This window comes from Tachypleus tridentatus, chromosome 1, assembly GCF_004210375.1.
Source record: "Tachypleus tridentatus isolate NWPU-2018 chromosome 1, ASM421037v1, whole genome shotgun sequence".
Lineage (NCBI taxonomy): Eukaryota > Metazoa > Arthropoda > Merostomata > Xiphosura > Limulidae > Tachypleus > Tachypleus tridentatus.
In genome coordinates, this window is record NC_134825.1 from 144,605,522 (window position 1) to 144,627,561 (window position 22,040).

General features: G+C 32.2%; 1 pseudogene across 1 annotated transcript in view; it reads left to right on the plus strand.

Annotated features, from left to right (window-relative positions):
• The first annotated feature begins 5,657 nt into the window (after positions 1-5,657).
• The window catches only part of LOC143233239 (uncharacterized), an 80,361-nt pseudogene continuing 63,978 nt past the window's right edge, over positions 5,658-22,040 (plus strand). Inside the window, exons 1-2 of the transcript XR_013018059.1 lie at positions 5,658-5,792; positions 21,077-21,129. The product of XR_013018059.1 is annotated as an uncharacterized LOC143233239 (transcript). The remainder of the gene's footprint in view (positions 5,793-21,076; positions 21,130-22,040) is intronic.

Here is a 22,040-nt window from a genome sequence, read left to right on the forward strand (position 1 = left end):
AGTGTTTAGTGTCACGTAATGTTAGCTTAAACAGTTAGCGTAAATAATAATGCTTGATACTTCTGTACTGATTGTAATGGTGCAATTATACAAAACCATTAATTTAAATTCCATAGCATTATTAAAAACGAATCTATTAACAATGTTTTAGAGAGGAAATCTATCACTATATATTTCAAAGAATCTGGTTGGTTCTGTAAAGTGCCGGTCTGTTCCGAATAATATGGTTGTGATCCTATAACTAATGCTAGTTACTATCGAGCATCGCTTCCTTACATGCTGTGATTTGTTAGTGTGTATTGACAAAAAAAAAAAAAATCATAATATCTAATCAAAAATACTCTAAGTGTGAAAAAGGCGCGGCCATAAAAAGATTAAATGTGCGACTTAAAAAATGAAATCGAAATTGTCGTCCAAGCTCATAGCTATAATTATAGCATTGATAAAATTTTACAACAAATATTCATACATTTGTTAGTTAGACCACGTGTTTTGTTTTACCAACCATCATGTCCTACGTTAAACAAAAACACATCTATGACTGTAAACCACAATGGTTTGTTTGTTTTTTATCATAATTACACGCAAAGCTACACCATAGCTATTTGCGTCCCTAATTTAGCAGTGTAAGACTAGAGGGAAAGTGATTGGACATCACCACCAACCGCCAACTGTTGGGCTAATCTTTTACCAACGAATAGTGGGAGTGACCGTCATATTATAATGCCCACACCACTGAAAGAGGGAGCATGTTTGGTGTGACCGGGATTCGAACCCCATCCCTCCGATTACGAGTTCGGCTCCCTAATCATCTGGCCAAAACCACAATGGACAGTTAAAAGGAATAACAAAAACCATCTGCAAATAACTTGTTTTTATACCAAATTTTGAGTATTTTGGTTTCCCAATATATCGTTCCTTTCGGCGTTTAAACTGTATGATAATTATATGTATTAGATATTATGTTGAACCACTGTTGTTACCTCCGAAAAATTTAAATCTGCTTCTAAAGTGTCTCATTCACAACAAATATGTATAGAAATATCTTGGAACTTAGGCAGTGTATAAACAACTTATTTATAACATATACTTTCAGTTCACACATGCGCCTGTGGAATTGAAACTTGCCTGTATGTGGTTCATTGTTCTTTCTAATCAACATTTTTTGTTACGACTAACTTGATTTTATATACTGTCATCTTTTTTTTATGAGAACTTCGATCCTCGCTCGTACACATAAGATTAAATTATAAACGCTGATATACAAACATTAAACATTGTTTGTAGTCAGTTCTTACATAACTAAGCTTGATGTTGTATGTAAACGTACACTTGTTATGTTATTATGTGATATCAAGAAATTTATAACAAAACAAATAAGTTCTTATCACGGTTCTGAAGCGTATTTTACTTCATTATCTAAACGATACCTGACTAAAACCAAAACTGATTGAATTTGTGTTAAAGTGAATACTCTATATTAGGCTCGTTGTTATTTGAACTTGGTTCCTGCGAACTAAGTAACTACAATATGCCAATGTCCGAACTTAGTCCGTAAGAAAAAACTTCAGATAAAAACAAGTCTATGTTCTAATAATCTTACTAGCAAGTACTTAAGGAATACGATGTCAACAGAACATTGCAAATAGTGGGAAGGAAACAGTTATCAAGAACGACCCTAAGCCGTGACGCATATATCACCTTAAAGCATCACACAAATTGTGTAGCCTTTTGCTTATTAAGCTTTAAAATCCAGTTTCTAATCGTGACTTTAAATATTTTCTCATCTTCACTTTTAGGAGGGTCTTTCGTGAATAACGTGTCTGTGTGTCGTGGAAAGATGAGTTTTCCTGAGCTTCAATAGATCACATCTACGATAGCATATTTTTTGTTAAGTTTATATTCCCAAGAATACAATTTGGATGGGATTTAGTTGTTAACTTTCCAGTTTATATTTTAGCTATATAAAATATTACACCTTTTCAAGTTAATTGTGTGTTGAATACATGTAATTAAACATCAAAATGAGATAATTCTATTATGAATATTTTATATAAATTAAGTGAACGTATAATTTGACTAAGTTTTTAACGTCATATTGAATGCCCAGCTCTGCCCTTGGTGAAAGCCCAATAGATCAGAGAATAGTTTGCAAATAAAAATGAGCTTTAAGTCCATAATGGACTTTCTTTTTTGAAGTTCTTGTAATACACTTTAAATGTTTTACATTAAAGGTTTTGCAGATTGTTTTAAGTAGACTCTACTCCTCCGGTTTTTTTTCTTGAAAACGCAGAAAACATGCACAGATTGGCTGAAAATAATAAAATCTTTGAATTATTTTCAGTAGTGTTTCTTCTCCAAGAAAACTGTTGTAAGACAAAGGAAGTAGATTGGAAGTGAGGAGGTTTAGCAGTCGAGAGCATTGGCAGAAATGGCAAAACAGTTGTGTCAATTCTTCTTCAAAACAGTCCATTTTAAAGTAGAGATGCGATTAAGGTTTCTTTTATCTGAATCTGGTACATTTAATAAATCAAATACATCATAATCTTGAATTTTGCCTCTACGGAAAACTGTATTATACATCAAGAGGGAATATCCTAAAAAAATATTTTAATTACGAAATACTTGTTTGTTATTTAAGCACAAGATTACACAAAGGGCTATCTGTGCTCTACATCAAAACCCGGTTTCTAACAGTATAAGTCCACAGACATACCACTGTGCCATTCAGGGGAACAAAACACTTCTTAAGAGCTTGTTTGTTTTTTGAATTTCGCGCAAAGCTACACCAGGGCTATCTGCGCTAGCCGTCCCTAATTTTACAGTGTAAAACAAGAAGGAAGGCAGCTAGTCATCACCACCCACGCCAACTCTTGGACTACTCTTTCACTAACGAATAGTGGAACTGACCGTTACATTATAATGCCCAACAGCTAAAAGCGCGAACATTGTTGGTGCGACGGGGATTCGAACCCATGACCCCCAGATTACGAGTCAAACGCCTTAACCCTTCTGGCTATAGGTTATTACGAAACTAAAGCCAAAATGCAAAAAAGTTAATTTACAGTCTTTGAATTGTAGAATTTTGTTGTGGTGTAAGTTTTGTTCAAATTCTACTATTTAAAGTATGGGAAAGTTTAGTATTGAATTGGTTTGCTTTACAACCACTAAATTAGCATGCCAAGATCGGTCGGATTGGTCAATTCGTTTAGGAAGAGATGTGTCCACAGACAGAAAGTTTTCTTTGATACTGGATAGTTATTGCACCAATATGGCTAAATAGCTCATATGTCAAGAAAGCCTGTAACTCAGTTTTTATACTCAGTTCTGCTTCGCTTTGCTCTCCATTACTGGATAAATATTATATTATATTATATATTATACTGAGTAGTAACTAGCTTGATGCAAAGTCAAACCTCAAGAACCTACCAGAATGTGAGCGTGTTTGTGTGGAATGCTGAAAACCAGAGGGTATATTCATGTTATAATTGCACTCGTTTCAAGGGTTCATTCTGTTGAGCATTGTACATATAAATACATATATCATAAATTACAACAAAGTCTACTGTATATTTATATTTTAACCATAATATAGTACTGCTTACCTAAAATATACCTGAGTAATAGATGTTGATATATGATACACTATAATGACGCCGTTACTAAATACTTTAGCTAAAATACAGGTTCTGCAACTTAAAAGGAAAGCCACGGTTATATAATAAACATTAAACAGTTTTAACAACATATGTGGTTCTTTAGAAACTTCGAAATAAAACTGCGAATTATATGAAGACTACATCATGAATTTAAACTAATCACTAGGGGGAGCTGTATTAGAGGTAAAAAACTAGCACAGTCAAGGTTGTCGATGGGAAGGTCGTACCTTCAACTTTCTGTAAGGCTGGCTTTCCAAGAATGACGCTAGTATTTCAACTTTGAGCACAAGGCAAATATTTCTGTCCTCAAACGTTTATAAAATTAACATTCACTTTAATTTGCATGGGGCGTTTTAAATATTAACGGCAAAAGCATTAAGATTCTACGAAACTTGGCTTCATTATTTGGAACCACAATGTCAAATATCATAAACGTTTTATCATATTCAAGGTCATAGGAGAATATCGACAGCACATTCTGGCAGAAGAAAATGGGGCAAAAAATTACTTCCAGTAACTTAAGCATGGAATTTTAATCTATTTTTAATCACTTCTTATCTAGGTGTCGTTGTTGTTGTTTTGAATTAAGCATAAAGCTACACAATGCGCTATCTGTGCTCTGCCCACCACGAGTATTGAAACCCGGTTTTTAGCGTTATAAGTCCGTTTACATACCGCTGTGCCATCGGAGGGCGTCTAGGTGTCATCATAGTTGTAATTAAAATGCAAAACAATCTTATTTTAAAATGTCGTTTCTTGAGTTTTTTTCAACTACAAACACTACTGTCTCCCGCTAGTATAGCGGTAAGTCTACGGATTTACAACGCTAAAATCAGGGGTTCGATTACCCTCAATGGACTCAGCAGATAGCCCGATGTAGCTTTGCTATAAGAAAACACACGTACAGACACTACTCTGGCAAAAGTACATATGCCTCTTTTTACTATGAATCTCCAGAAAATAATTTTAGTAAGACCATTTGGGAAAAAACAAACAATTTTTGCGAAATATTATTGCACTAATATTCAAAGTGGTCTATACAGTGTACTTGATGATGCCGATAGTATCAGTAGTTCGTTATTTCATTGCGTATAAACAGCCAATATTTATTCCAGTAGACCCTGTAACATTGAACTGAAGCTGCTAAACATTGCCTCTAAGGACTTATAATGCTAAAAACCAGGTCTAGAAACTCGCGGTTGGCCTAGCACCATCGTGTAGCTTTGCTCTTAACAACAGAAAACAAGTCTTCACCATTTGAATTTATTATATGTAATTAATAATTGTCTCATCTTCTCTGAATGAGCTATTTATTCATTGAACAGTTTATATGTTATTTGCACTTATATTATACTTGTTATATTATCATTTATGAATCGTGTATAATTTTATATCTTTTATCGAATTTAATATAATTTAATTAGAGAATAACTTGTTTGGAATTCATAAGGTGCTAATGAAAATCATTGATTATCATATCAGAAACAAATTAACTTGAACTCAGCATTTCATGTTTCAGATATATGGAGAGATCTATACGTATGTAAAACTAACAGGTTGTGCCGTAACTTATTTACAACAGTAAGATCACACATAAAGTTCTAACTCCTAATCATTTGTTGTACTAAATTAAGAAGATGAAGAAAATAAGTTTCACAACCAAACTTTGGGTGTTTTCATGGTCACGGATAGCAGACTGCAGAAGATGTAAAACATTATACAGGTTGTCTGGTGAAGGACAGGATTTACAAAAGTAAAAGAGATGGGTGTATATCATAAAAGGACATATTTCACTCAGAAATTATAATTAGATGAGTTGTACTTCGTCAGGGTACTATTTCCGACTTTTGTGAACTCCCTGTTTGTATGTTTGTGTGTGAGGCAGAGAAAGTGAATGTGTGTGTGATTTCGAGCTGGATCAACAAGGTAAAGGTTACCCACCCCGTCACGCTGGTGAGCGCCAATGAACGGCACCAATAGACAGGTGGATCACATGACTAGAACTTGGTCCGTCTTCCAGCTGCGGGTTAAAAGCTTAGACAACATTTCTAAAGGTTGTTTCACGAGTTTATCCCGCCGGACTTCACTTTCACTTGTGTACCGGCTTGCCCCATGAAGCGCCTATTGCCATGGGTAAGGATCTGCTCTTCTTTATCATATACGTTAGCTCTTGATGTGCTCCATACTGAATTGATGTACTTCTGAATACACGCTAGTGTGATGTGGTTTACTTGTGGATATCAAAAAACTGTTTGTTTGTTTTTAGAATTATCTCAATTATTTTTTGTTTCTTTGGTATATGTGTTCTTTTGAAAAATTATTGTGGATTTATCGCTTTTGGAAGTCTCGTTTATTTATAGCCAAATATGTGACAAGAGACAAAATTCGTAAGGAAGATAATGGTGAGGGAGGGTTAACTAATCCGACTTGCTAGTCAACTCATGTTTGAGGACATAAGAGTAATCAAAGTCTGAGGAATGTATTGTATTTAATCAGGGAATCAGATTTAACCGCTTGTGACTATATATTTTACTAACTAGGAAACTGACGCTCGAACTAAAACGGTTTTTACTATTCACTATATAATTACAGTGTATTTTAATATCAAATATTGATAATTAGGAAAATAAGCGTCATACTTGGTTAAAACTGGATTTAACTAGCTCATTTATTAGCCTGTGGACTAAATAATAAACAAATAAGCTTTGAGAGATTTTATTTAGTTCCGTTAAATTTGTCTTTACTAAAATGAAAGTATATAAAAATTTTAGTTCCTTTTAAGAAAATAATAGTATTCTTGATTTTATCTAATTATTTAGGATAATTAATTTAACCACAATATCAGAAGCAGTATAAATTTGAAATAATATGTTCTTGATTGAGTTGATATAATTCTGAAAACAGGGATACGATTTTTTTCTAACGAAAAAAAAATCAGTATCTTAAGAAAATACTTAAGAGATCTAATTCTTAGTCATTTTATTTTACTCTGTGGAATGTAAGAGTGCCGGAAATTTAGTAAATTGAGTAATATAATAAGAAATAATACTTGTTTCCTTACACTGCTCTTCAACCAGCTAATGCAAAGTAAAAGAGATACCGCAATGTATGAATAAACACAGTGTTCCTAAGTTTGTACTAATAAAGTTTTTATTATTATTAGTCCTTCATAGTATTATGTGTTTCACATAATAACTTCTAATTATAAGGTGAAATATATGTGTTTGAATTGTTAGATTCGAGCGGTTGAGTGTTGTCATAGCTATACTGCTGTAATCTAATTAGTTTTATTGAGATAACATAAATCACAGATTCCAAGATTCAAAATTTACTTTATTTTAAACTAATATCGTTGTAAAATTGTAATGGATTATCACATAGTATTTCTGACATGATCTGAAGTTTTACAATCCACTAGAGGTCACTGAAGAGCAGAAAACTTTTTTAAAATTATTTTTGGGATCTGTTCTTCCTTTTCAGCTTAATCATAAAACTGAATCCAAAATATTGGAGAAATGACTGATATTTAAACAATAAAAATCAATTAAATTTTCCCATGATGTAGATTCGGTAATTTTCTTTGATGAACGACATTTAATTAATATAACACTAGTGGATATTCTGTATCTTACGTGCAAACTAATCACACCTTATGTATTCTGTATCTCATATTAAAACTAATCATGTCCTCAAAACGTGATTATAAAAAAAGTAATTTACTGGCATTGTGCACTACAAATAAAAATCATATATAATTAGTTCCGGTTAAACCAGACATTAGGATTAGCTGAATTAATACCTATTAGTGCAGCAGACGACTATTTAAATAACAAAAAATTGTAATCATAATATGCAGCAGCAGCAGTTTTTACAAAACACATCCATAGATGCACATCCCGTTTGTCAATGTTATTAGTTGTCTATTCTTCTGCTTGGATTTTCTTGTTATGTCAGTCCATTTCTGTGATTCGAATAACAAGATACACATGGAAAGCTTCGTACTTAATTTACTGTACCATTACTGATGTCGTCTTTCTTTGTTTTGTACGTGACAGTTTAGCAAGGAACCAATCTATCGCTTAAATATGGAGAGTTGTCTATTGTTCTGTGTTAGTATTATATTACTATTTCTTTTAACTGTATTCTATTTTTTTGTCACATAGCATTTAGAAATTCTTATGTGGTGTATTTAAAATTTTAAAATTAATATGACATTGATTGGACATTCCATTTTTCTATTAAATTACTTTAAAATCAGTATTTCACAATTAAATATACTTTAACCTCCAAGTAGAGGTTATCATCAGAAAGCTTTCAAGTTATCGAGGTTTGTTGAGCTGTGTTTCAACGACCTTTCAGATCCAAGAAATCTTCTAAATGTTTCAGATATAAAAGCGCCTGTTTTTCACTGAATTCCTTTAAACCGTCCCGTCACCTATACAGGTTTATTGCAGTTATTTTAGTTTTTATATGTCTGTATTCTTGGCCATGGTAAACATATTTCGGTTATGTAAAGGTTCCACTCCTACTTTCACTGTTTAAGAAAAGACTCGTTTCGTGCGCACGCAAAAGAAAGGAAAAGTAGTCTCTGGAAGCGAGTTAACCTTGGCCTTTCATCTCGCTAGATGGCAACTCGGCGCCTTCCTTTCAACGAAAGTATCTTCCCTGTTTTACCTTGTTACAAACAAGATAAACTTAACGAGTATTTAGATACCTGCCTGTCTTTGGCTCCCTAGTGCGTTGTAACTACAAAGTTAATTTTAATATTGTATGTAGTAAATTCTCTTTTAAGTATATCGTTAGCCAAAATGTTTTTATAAATATACATTTGCTCATTAAAGTAACTCTTCTTTTTTAAAACAAACATAAACTGGCTTCGGCTAATATATGAAAGCGTGTTTTTTGTTGTTTTTTTAGCTTTAGACTAGTACGTCTTGTGAATATCAGTATAGTTCAGAACAAGAGGCTGCAGGTACTTTTGTGTGTTGACACAAGAGTAAAACATGATAAGATTTCTTTCAGGGCATTAATTTTTCTCGCTCTCGATATTTTGTTGTTTTTTTAGCTTTAGACTAGTACGTCTTGTGAATATCAGTATAGTTTAGAACAAGAGGCTCCAGGTACTTTTGTGTGTTGACACAAGAGTTTCAATAACAACTTAAAAACATGATAAGTCATAATTTCTTTCAGGGCATTAATTTTTTCTCGCTCTGATATTATTGTATCGATATTTTAATAAGAATTAAAATTTATACTGAAGCAGTTAAATATTCATGTTAGTATCTCAAACAAAACAACGGAAAAAGCGCTGGCCCTCCAGTGGCACAGTGGTATGTCTGCTGAATCACACCGCTAGAAACAGGGTTTCGATACCCCTGTTGGGCAGAGCACAGATAATCCATTGAATGTAGCTTTGTGCTTCATTCAAAACAATTGAATAAACGCGGAGAATCAGTACCGCAGTAATATAATACTATTTTAAGCTATCTTACTTTGAATTCAAAAGTGTATTCACAAATTATTTCAAAATAAATGGTAAAAAAAAAATCGAAAATAGCTCGTGCTAGCAGTTTAAAAAATCGTGGAGCATACAAGATCTAGAAACAATTATATCACATTAATTATGTTTCCACGTTGTAGTATACAAAAGCCAAATTTATCGCTGCTTATTTGTTTTGTGACATGTTATAACACAACAATATACTGGGAAGCTTCCATCATATTTATCGAAATCTAACACCATGAAAATTACCTACTGTTCACATGAAGTTAGTAGCTATCTGATGGTTTTTGTTTGTTTGTTAATTATTTTCTGGATATGAACAGCAATAAATTACAAAACAATTAACTGAGATGGAAGAAGACATAAGAACACAGACTAGCATTTGTTATCCAAATAGAAAAAAAAAAAAGCTTTATTGAAAGTTTATGGATAAATACTTCCACGGCCAGGTTTCTTGGTTTTATACTTAATAGTATATAACAACAAAGGGTGTTAGTGAAGTACGACCACGTTTTTAATCACAGTGACAAAACATTACTAGATCGCTATCCAAGTCTTCCTAGAAGTCATCTTCGGAACATCATTAAAACATTTCTAATTTAGCTGACTAAAGTCCTGCAGACAGTACTCTTGTGGAGTATTTCTATATGAAGAAGTGCGAACTTTAGTGATTGCACTAATTCATTTTTGATGTAGATTTTACATGCAGAAGCTAAATCTATATCAAATTCACACATAGTTACTTATATCAAACTGGAATCTGTGAATGGTCAGCATTGTCTGTGACAAGATTTGAAACTTGTAATATGCTGTGCCTATGTTACATCAGTGTTACTAAACCTAGAATATCTTACCCTGAAAGTAACTATCTCAACTTTGTTATAAACTACTTTTTTTTTTTCTTACAGACCTCTAAGAAGGGGCATAAAATTTTCTGTTTATGATGAATAATAGTATTCTTCTAGTAAGTAGAGAGCTTTTTTCGGAATCATTTTAATGACAGTAAGGTTATAATGCTCCAGCTAGTAAATGAATGAACAGTGAAGCGTTTAACATAAAGTATCCGCTATTACTAAGCGGATAAAAAAATAAATTTTGGTTACTATTTTCTTCTTACAATCTTCATAAGAGTGAAAATCGAATAGTCAGACATTATCAGGTCCTGCAATTAGGCGACGGAAAAGGTATTTATAGATTAGAGTAGACAAATATTTCTTAACATACAAAGTTATAATACTATTTAAGTTTTTAACTATTGTTTTGCCCGAGTTATTTCGAATAAAACTTGAAGTTCATGGAGTAAGAACAAATGTGAACTCAGAAAAGTAAATATTACGAAATGTTTGTGAGAAAATGCATACAAACATTATTTCTTCTCTAGGCAATATCTGATCTGAATTATTTTTTCGCGCTTCGGGAAACTGTGTTTTTGATCCTTTCTGTTAGGTTAATCGAATCATTACTTCTTCTAACTATTGGACTTTTACACTTTTAGTAGTTTAATCAACCTTCAAAAACGTATCGTGTTTTTATATTATCGATTTTTTATTAAAACATTCAGTAATTACGAAGATGAAAACCAAGTAAAGAATATTTTTTTAACTGTTTTGAAATCTTAATGTAAAATATGTATATCGATCATTCTGCAGTGAATTACTGTTCATTGTTGTTAGGCACGCTGTTTATAAGCATGTTTACATATCATAGTAAAAATAAAGAAATAAATATAAATAAAATCAAATGATTTTTGGTCAACAGTATTGTTTTAGGCTGCCTGGTTTCGGTGGTAACTATCCGTAATATCTCCAGGAAACGCTACTAAGTAGATAAATATGAATATATTACTCAGATAACTTCACCTCTGTTACCATTAGCAACCAACCAGAACAGCAAGGAAAGAGTGCATAAATGTTAACGTTTTACAGTGTGCTTAGGAAAACGTCAATAACAAAAACATATATTCAATGCTAATGCAAAGTAAATATTCATTATAAAGTACACCAGAATACGTCCATAAAAGTTTGATACTGGTGGTATCAATTTCATGAATGTTTTTATTATTTGTGCATCTTCTACTGACGTCTCCTCAAGTATATATAAATATCCTATTTTCCTTCTACCCTATTAAATTTTTGTCCATTTCATATATCTTGGATCCTTCTTTTTCCGGACAAAGTCTGCTTGGATTTGTAGTTTCAACTCATAATAACTAAAGCCTATTTGTATAAGTGTTATTTTCCATTTCAATGCTAATATACTTATGTGTTGAAAAGTGAAAAGATCTATAAATCTGTTAAGATTTGTTTCCAGAACCTCCACGAGGATTCCTTCTTCAGATCTCGTCTATTTCGCAACCTCTATTTTTAGTTATTTCCTTGATATTCATACTTTTTCCAATAAGGCTAAGAAAATAAATACTCCAGTAATTCATTATTCGGAAAAACGCAGCAGGTAGATGAACTAGATCGAATAGTAACACCTAAATGAATCCCATAATGAAAGCCACAAAGATATATTTTGAATATTCCAAATTAACTACGATTATGACGAAAGTTAATATTAAAAAAACGAAAAGAAATATTTATTAGACAAAAACTGAAATCCTTGCTTTAGAGCACTGAAATTTAGTAAAAATATAAGTTTGCGACTATAGATATTGAGCAATGAACTTGGGAAACTTTTAATCCTGCGCCTGTAGCTCCACCTAGTGCTTATTTTGTTGCATAGTTTTTCTAATATTTTTTAATGTTTTAAAAGACTGCATGCATTAGAGCAGAGGCAGTTTGTTTTCAATGTGAGTATTTTAATAATTAAAAATTCAGAATGCATCGGTGTAATCTTTCAGAAATATTTGCGTATAAATCGTGCTAGATTTCCATTGCTAATGTCACCCCAATGTGTGTGTAAATAAAAACTTGAACTTGTTTTCTGGGCTGGAAACTATGAAGCTGTAACGAGTGACTGCTCACGTGGGGATAGCCTTGGGCTTATACATCAGCAACTATGCCGACAAGTTTGAAAAGAAAACTCAGAGCAACAACCTTTATCTTGCATGGCGCAAAGGTCAACCATAACGTATTTAACCTTCCATGCATACTGAATAAGACAGACAGACAGACAAGATTCTTAGTTGTACCAATGGGTTTATGAACGATAAAGTGTTGACAAAACCACCTTACCTTTTTGCTAAATCAAATTCAGAGAATTTCGCTTGTTTTATTCTTTTTTAGACCTAAATGTCATAGAGAACCAGTCTGAATAGTAATAACGATGAAACTATTCATTTGGATAGGTTTGTATGTTTTTCTGATAATGGTGAAAATCAATAATATTATTTTACTTTTCATTTTTATTTATATGCCTTCGTGTACTCAGAACGTTCCAAATAAATTATATTTACAAAGTGATTAAAAATAGAAAAAAAAACGTTGAGTAGTGTGTATTGCACGACTAAATGGAACTTTTCAAAAAAATATATCAGTCCAACGTTGTTTTTCTTAAACAAAAGGAAATATTTAGTGATCGCTTTTTATTTTCAATTTTACATACATAACTTGTATTTCTACCCAGTTATCAGGTTGGAAACACGATTGGTAAGTTAAAAGTTGTATTACCAAAATGTATTATCAACTTCTTTTGTGTATATTATTTCTTATTTAATAAACATAAATACAATAAATTACTCTAGACTTGGTAAACAGAAAACTTGGCAAAACCCAGACCAAAAGTGATTACAAACTTAAAAATTTGGTGTAAAGTTAGCCAAAAAAATGGTTCTACAGAAGAAAGTTTTTCGTCACATTACTTCTGCGTTCCTGACAATGAAGAAAATATTATTTATATTTTTAAAACATTTTTTCTAATAGTAATTAAATGTATTAAAATACTTACAAACGTTTATAGTATTATATGAAATACTCTTTTCGATAAATTTTGCTTAAAGTTGTTCATTAAATTTTAAAGTTATATAGTAATTTTACTATAATTGTCTAACTGCTTAAATATTTTAAATAGAAAATGTTTACACAGAACAGACATTTTTAGGGTTAAAAAAGAAGTAAATTATTACAGGATGACAGTCAGTAGAATAACGCGAAAACGAAAAACGTGGTACTTACTTTAGTCGGTTTCTTGTATTAAAAAAAACAAAAAAACTTGGGCAATGAGTAAGAAACAGGAGGGGAGATGTCCAAAATAAAAGGAACTTAGATCATAAGCCTTCGAGGGGGATTACGTATATCATTCAATAATGTAGGGTTCATTTACTCGTTTCTCACCCTTCTTGTTTTTAGCCCTCGGGGACAGTGCACGAAACGATCGACGCGCCATGAAGCTGGCGGCGGCAGTTTGCCGGGGCTAGTGACCCGGAGAAGAGTTGTTGAGTTTTAATTTTTCTGTATAGTTGTTACACTTATTTATATGTATATTTTTAGCAAAGGCTTGTAACTTCTTTCTATATTTGTGACATTACAATTATATTCACTCTTTACGGTTATAATTCGTAAGTCCTGCAAAAAAAGAAATATTTCATGCTGTTCTCACACCCAAATTTTATCAGCTATTATGCGCTAGCCTGATCTAAATTGTTTTAAAGTTACTATTTTACCCTTGAGTTTTAAAATCTAAGTTTGCCCGTGTTAAGAACAACAAATGAAATTTGTCATGTTACAATTTGAAATCAGTATGAAGAGTAGGGGTAGTAGATAATTTTAACATCTTTATTATCGCCTGAAACAATATTTATTTCTAACAACATCCTGTTCTAAACAAAACACGCAATTTTCTATACAAATTTCTAATGACTGAAGGCCCGGCATGGCCTAGCGCGTAAGGCGTGCGACTCGTAATCCGAGGGTCGCGGGTTCGCGCCCGCGTCGCGCTAAACATGCTCGCCCTCCCAGCCGTGGGGGTGTATAATGTGACGGTCAATCCCACTATTCGTTGGTAAAAGAGTAGCCCAAGAGTTGGCGGTGGGTGGTGATGACTAGCTGCCTTCCCTCTAGTCTTACACTGCTAAATTAGGGACGGCTAGCACAGATAGCCCTCGAGTAGCTTTGTGCGAAATTCCAAAACAAACAAACAAAACTAATGACTGAAAGAATAGATTTTATGTTCATTTCGAAAAAAACTATTCATATACCAGTTTGTATTAATTAAAAAAGTTAAACTTGGCAACTGGTTCAGAAAATGACTCTGTCGTATTCACAATATAATTCAATACATTATATTAAAAATTATTATACACTTTTGTCGCGATAATATGTATTGGTGGGTTTTGTTTCTTCATAGTACAGGCCTAAATACATATTTCTTTATTTGTATTTGAATATACAATTCAAAATAAGAACACAAAACCAAAAAAATATTACTATAGATAAAATTGTGGTATTTTCCTCCATTACTAAATTTGACACTTCTTTAGAATTCGAACTCTGGGATTTTTGGAATTAAAGACAACACTTTCTGTGAGGTAATTAACCACAAAGCTACACAAAAGGCTATCAATGGTTTGCCCACCACGGGTATCGAACTCCAATTTCTACCGCTGTAAGTCAGCAGACATACAACTGTGCCACTGGAAGGTTTTCTGCAAGTGTTCAGATTTGTGACTCATTCGAACTTACTTTTGTTTCTTGTGATGCGACAGTTTTTTGTTTTTTCCATAGCGTCACAATGTAGAAGAAAAAAAAAGAAAATTGGTTCTCAAGTATATGTCAATATTGAAAAAATTAAAAGAAAAAGAAAATTCACATATTTTTCATTATTAACTACATATCTCTTGTTTAATATGTCAGAAAACTGTCATAAAGTTTGAGATAAATACTTTATCAATATCTGAATACTTTCAAGACATAATCAAACACTAAACGTGCGCAAGCGATACATCACATTTTCAGTTGGAGTACAGCGACTCGTAGAGTGGCTCTAAGTTTGTTTGTTTTTTACATTTTTAGCTCTTGGAATAGTGCTTAACGGCTTATAGTTTTTGGTTTTTCAAGAACAAACTTATAATTCACAGCTCCGTCATATCATACGATTTAAGACTAATTACAGTTTTGTACTCAGAAGGGCAACCCCTTCAGTTTATGTAGTTAACCACGCCCAAGTCCTCATAGATTAATTTACTCTGATCTTGCCTAAAAGACTTTCAGTTTAAGGGTAGGTAGGAAAAGTCCTTATGAGTGATAAAATCGAATCGTGTATATGCACGCCCAACGCTTGGTATTGCTGGAATACAAAAATAAGTTAATAAAAAGGCCCTAATAGATTAGTTTACTCTAATCCTGCCTAAAATAAGTTCATGTGCCACAGCTATTGAAGATTTCCTCTTGTTGTATAATAAATAACCTAAAAGAATGACAGACTCATGTGCTTTAAATATTACAAAAATGTGAAACAAATAAACAACTTAATCCACCTAACTACTAAATCTTCACGAAAAACGCGACTGATTTATGTGTTCTCTAACTTCACTTGGACATCAGTGAGATATCATTTCACACATAAACTATCTTTCTGTCAAAACGAAAAAACTTGGCGTCATTTCTATTATACTTAAATTTCCTATATGGTTTTCTAGTGGCATTTTGCAGTATATACGTATTTAGTAATTTATGATAAAGTGACTTGAGACTTTGAATGGTATTCGTTTGTTCTCTACTTTACTCTTCAGGTTGTGTTAGCGTAGATATAAAATATAGTTTCGTTGTGATAGTTTTATATAAAGTATTCGTAAATATTGTTTGTTTTATTGTTGTTTAAGTTACTGATAGTGTTACTTGCAAGATAGTTTTTGTTTTTGATTTCTTTTCCAAGCGTATTTCATTAAAGTTGCATATCTTTCAAGATCCAGTATCAAAATAACAGTTAATAATATTGTACACCCTCATTAAAGTGTGCCACGCTAACTACAGTTTGTGGTGTAACACCTCTAAATACATGAGATGAAAATTAGTTGTATTCATATAGAAATATGAAATAGAAAAACAGTTTATCTATACTTCTAAAGTAATAAAATAGGAACACGACATATAAGTTATTTATATCTGTAAAGTAACAACTGCAGGAACACGACAAGTAAATTAGTTTGATATGTGTACGGTAGTAACCTCCAAGCTTGATACATAATAATTAAATATATCTTTGGAGTTACGCCTGCAAGAATATGACAACCCAATGGATTATATCTATATAGAGTTGTGGAACCTGAGCACAACAGGTAATAAATGAGTTACAAATAATGTAACAACTGCAGCAACAGGATAAACAAAGTAGTTATATTTGTATAGAGAATAGTAGTTCCTAAACACAACACATAAATTAGTTATGTCTTAACAAACTAATGTTTTCTGTTTACAGTAGCAGTTGCCAAATATGGCACATATTGTTATGTCTTTAAAGTAACAACTGTAGGAACACAACAAACAACATAATTATATCTGTATAAAGTAGCAGCTCCTAAACACGGCACATAATTAGAGAGAAAACAGCAGGTATAAGATACGCAAGCTACAAAATAATTTCATTGCTATTTCGAAATCTATAAGTACAAAACGCAAGTATTACAAGAAGGGCATCTGAAATTGCATGGGCGAATATTTTAGTTTATTTCATATCATGTACAAAGCTTTGACTTGTATGCTACAATGAAACAGTTATTATAGTGAACGTTCGTTTGGTTTATTAGAGGTATTTCGGAAGCCAAGGTTTCTGTGTTTATTGTGCTCCACTTCAACAACGCGACATCAAATCAAGACAGTTTCATGACAAATATGGTATTGTCTTCTTAAACAAAGACGTGTTTATTTTTTACAAACGTTTTTATGATTAGGTAAGATACGTTGGCAGTATGTTAATCTGCGGTGAACAAAACTTCCATAATTATCTGCGTTGGTTATTAGTAACAATACCTTAATGTGTAAATTTGTTTTTAAGTTGCTTAACAATACCATAAAAGCGAAAATAATCGCTACCAACTTCTCTAACCTTAGTTGGTAAACTTTCCCCGTTTTTACATTGTTAATTGAGCAGATGAGTAACTTTCCAACACAAAGCTTTCATGGTTAAAAATATTCAAAGTACTGTGTGTGTGCGTGCGTGTGTGTTTTTTCTTATAGCAAAGCCATATTAGGTTAATCTGCTGAGTCTTCCGATCCAAGTACTATAGCTAGCCTTATTTGAATTTATGATTTTTCTAAGGTTCTGATCAATAATTCATGTTACGTTTAAATTGGTAAGAAATTTCGTTATTAGCTATCATTATACTTGTTTCTTAAACTATTTTTATTAATTATTAGCATAGAATGGCTTTCAATTCAAAGAGAAAAAAAACTAGTTCTCTCTCATTTGGTAAATTTAACACACCTGTTTAAAATCCTTATGCACAATGAACTTCATCTTTTTGTACAATGTTCTTTAATTGACCATAGAACCGGACCATCCAATGCAAGAAAAGCATCCCGTTGTCCTTGGTAAAATATAAACTAAGTAATAATATGCTTGCAAATCCAGTCATGCAGATGAAACGACAATTATATGTATTTCATTATATTCCTTTGTAATAAACGGAAACAGGCAGTTGGTAGGTTGTTTGAAAACTATATTATTGTTAGAAACTGTATGTGGTGAACATACAAAATAACAAAACATGAAAAACAATAAAATTTAATGAACCAATTTTAAGAGATGCTACACTGCGATGTTAAGCACTAGTGAATTATAAAATTACAGAAGTTCAGTATATTCTTAGGGGTTTTATTTATAATATTTGTTTTCATGTAAAATACTAAAGTAACGAATTATAACTTTATCAGTTAAATGATAACTTATCAAAATCTCTTGAGTGTTAAAACGGTCTGAAATGAAAAAATATAATTCACTCTGACGCTGAAAGCTTGTTAAAGTAAGGCATCTTATATATACATATGTTTGTCTGTGAAAGAAGAAGAAAGTGGAAACTTTTGAGTAAATACATAATTAATAGTTTTATTTGGAATTTTACTAATTCCCATGCAAACATGTTTAAGTTGTGAAAACACGGCTTTATGAGTTTCACGACAGAATAAAGACCTCTAGTTTCTTGGTTCTATATTTTAAAGACATTAGGATGAGAGGACACACGTTTAAGATTTGGAAACAACAGACTAGACTCCAGTTTAAAACACTTTTACATTTCTAACAGACTGTTTGTCTTTGGAATAAATTGCTGTCGGGAGTAGTGAAGACCCGCACTTTGAAAGTTTTAAATGGGAAGAATCCAAAACTTCAAGAAAAAGTTAAGGGCGGATTTAATCTTTTTCCTTTTCTCAGAAGTAGTTGTGTAGGGATAGTCTTGAAGTACCACGTGATCACCCGTTATCCATATTGCACGTTATAATTCAAAAGTGATTGCTTCGCCAGTTTATAATAAAACAATATGTTTAAAGTGTAATACGTTTGATCAATTATAAATATATATTTCAATCGAGAAATCATAAGAACGTACAAATATTGTTTACAAGAAAAATAGGAAGGTACTATACCAGAAACAGATTCATCATTCTCGTAGAAAATACCAAAAAAATGCTGGAGTCGTACTTTAAATGCTTGAAAAATAAACCCATCTGACGCATCTGTTGTTACAAAAGAAAGGAAACTATGCTCTCTATATATACATATGAGAAATGATTAGTTTATATTGGGTTGAGGAATAATTCGTGAGCGTTTTTTCAAGTTAAAAAAATATGTTCATAAATGAAACGCTTTCGCAAAATATTTCATGTCATTTGGTAGATAATTTTTTGCTCTAATAGATGGTGTGTTTGATTTTCATGTCTTTAATTTTTGCTTTCATTTTCAGCTCATTAAATGGAATGTCAAGTGGACAAAATCGAGCATTTTGGACACCATCTGCTTTTCGCATTTAATATCTTGCAATTTCGTTTAAAACAATGCATACTATATACCTAGGTATTACATGAAATAAAGTATTATAATAAATGTTTTGGGTGTAATGTGTTCATGCATTGAAGTATTGTATAGTTTTGCATGTAATGCTTGAATGAAATTATTTAAAAACGCTCACGAATTATTCCTCAACCTATATATAATAAAATAGTATCAATTTTGGCACACATGCTTGTGTATCAAACTCAATTGTTGTTGGTTCTTTTTTTCTAGTAGAAAATTCTAAATATTGAAGCTTAATTTTGATATTACGATTGTAGAAACTGTTTTACTGTAATTCTTTAAGATCACAGTGGTGGAAACTAGTTCAAAGGCAGTTCTAGATATTAAAGTCAACCTTTCATAATACAGTTGTACAAACTATTTTGCTACAACCCTAGATATTAAAGGTTGCCTTTAAAATTACAGTTGTCGACTCTGTCTTACTGCCAGTTTTAGGTATTAAAGTACAGCTTTCACATTATAATTGTAGAAATTATTTTACTGCCAGTTGTAGGTATTAAGTATCAACTTTAACGTTACCTCTGTGGAAGCTATCTTACTACTTCATTGTACAAAGCCATTATTTGTGCACATTTAAGGTACTTTCATATATTTTAATGTTGTTTTTATTTGAAGACATCGTTTTATGTACGATTTATCTTCCACAATTTCGATAACTATTCCAACTGACTAGTTCAGAAACGACAAATTCTTATTTTTATATTCATGACTTGAAAAAGTTAATATATGCTGTGATAACCAGAAAAATAAATAACATACCTTTTTTTAAAATGTTTAAGTTTTAACCCAAAGTTTAGATTTCTAGACTTCGCTTTTCATATTGCTCCACTTATTTTGATAGTTGCTATAATAAAATTGCACTAGTCGCTTCTATCTAATTTTGGGGCTAAATTGTAGTAGCTTTTGTTATAACATTTAGAATGGTTTTTGTTCCTTAAAAACGTTATTTAAATTTGTTTATACAATTCTAAAGGTGTTTAATATTTTAATCGTTAAAAGGGTGTCTTATTAATTTACTTTTCTTCTTGGAATATTTATGTGCTAGTGACTAGTGTACTGACTGCAAATCCGAGGGTTCATGGCTCACGTTCCATTGCCACAAAATTGCGCTCCCCACCTTGAATTGATGATGAGTTACAAGTCTGACGGTCAAATTCCGCTATCCGATTAAGTATCCATCCTAAGGGTTACCGATGATTGTTGTTGACTAAGTGCCTTCTCATAAGATTATCGTTTTAAAATTAGGGACGACTAGTGCAATTACTCCTTGTGTAGCTTTGTGTAAATATCCGGAAAAAATTAAAATAAGAAAATAATCTTTTATATCCTGAACTTAAAATACATCTAAGTTTATTAAAATTAATTTAAATCCAGTCCTTTTTAATAGGCCCGGCATAGCCAAGCGTGTTAAGGCGTGCGACTCGCAATCTGAGGGTCGCGGGTTCGCATCCCGGTCGCGCCAAACATGCTCGCCCTTTCAGCCGTGGGGGCGCTATAATGTAACGGTCAATCCAACTATTCGTTGGTAAAAGAATAGCCCAAGAGTTTGCGGTGGGTGGTGATGACTAGCTGCCTTCCCTCTAGTCTTACACTGCTAAATTAGGGACGGCTAGCACAGATAGCCCTCGAGTAGCTTTGTGCGAAATTCCTAAAACAAACAAACCTTTTTAATAACTAAAAATGTTCACAATATTCGCCTTTATATTTTCGCATCTGATGTTTGTTATCTCATTTACACTTAGTTTCAATTTATATTAAATATTTTTACTGTGAAACATAAAAATAAAATAAATTTAAATGTTACTATTTGCTAGACCGATAAAATTAATTTTAAGAAATAACTATTTTCTTTATGAAATAATTCTGTAAATCGATTTAGTTTTATTACTATTTGAATAAACAGTCATTATTGTTATTTTCATTCACTTTCCTCAAATATTATGTATTTTTACGTTTACTTTAACAGGTTTAGCAGACATGATGAAGAAAGCTGTTATATGGTCCTTTTTCCTAGTCCTGGTAAGTTTATGTTCAACGTATGTTAATCGGAGTATAAGTTACTGAATAAATCAGATCGATTATAATTTATGTTTTACGCCGTTAGGATGAAGTGTATTTCGAAATGAGCATTTCGTTATGAAACAAATCACGTGTAGACATTTTATGACGTTGTTTTGAGCTGAAAATAGTGTGGTAATGAAGATCCAACCTCCGATTCTCAAGGTTATAGCAATAATATAATATGCGAGTATTTAGTTTCTTCTTAACTTAAAGTAGTGTGAAAATGAAAACTCGGGTCTCCTAATCTTCAAGTTATAGAAACAGTGGCTGATTCCACGACTGACAGTAAATCCCAATACGTATCATAAATATACTAAAGATATTTTAGCATAGGTATAATAATAGGTAAATTTTTCTGTTCAAGTATAAATCTAATATGACAAAACAATTTTCGTAACATTTAATAGAAGGATATTATGATTATTCTAAGAACACATTTGAAGACGGCTACACTAATATGTAGGTAAATACGCTAACAAACTATTATTAACCATTTAATCAGCGGTTTAAGCCTTAAATCTTGCTGTAAATTACGGAATAAAGTTCCCGCTGAAACAGCGGTAAGTATACAGATTTACAATGTTAAAATCGGGGGTTCGATTCCCCTTGGTGGGCACAGCAGGTAACTACATGTGACTTTGCTATAAGAAAACACACACACTTATAGTAAAGCCTCATCGGGCTAGGCGCTGTGTTCATGGAGAGGAACCAAACGCCTGATTTTAGCGTTGTAAATCCATAGACTTACCGTTATCACAGCGGGGGACTTGCTATAAAAAAACATGTACAAAATAAAATCATACTTTGTGGCTTCATAAGCGAAGGGAAACAATATGGTTTGGTTTAGTTTGAATTTCGAGCAAAGCCAA